Here is a 335-nt window from a genome sequence, read left to right on the forward strand (position 1 = left end):
AAGATAGACACACAGCTCTTGGATATCTCAAAAGAGGTAAAGGTAAAGGCAAATGAACAAGAGAAAGTATTTTGAAACGAGAAGATAAGCACTGACTATAGACAGGGGAATATTGAAGAAATTCAAAGCGAGAAGAGCATCAAGGCAATTCAAACAGAGTCCTATTGTAGAAGAAACATCCCTGACATTACGCATANNATGCAAAGAAGGTAAAGAGAGAAAGAGAGAGACTGAGAGAGGAACGTGTGCCACTAAAGCGAGCTGAGAGAGTGAAGAGAGTGCAGGTATGGAGAGTTCAATAGGTACAGCATGCAGACGGATAGACAGAAATAAAT

Source organism: Cystoisospora suis, assembly GCF_002600585.1.
Source record: "Cystoisospora suis strain Wien I chromosome Unknown contig_177, whole genome shotgun sequence".
NCBI classification, from domain to species: Eukaryota; Apicomplexa; class Conoidasida; order Eucoccidiorida; family Sarcocystidae; genus Cystoisospora; species Cystoisospora suis.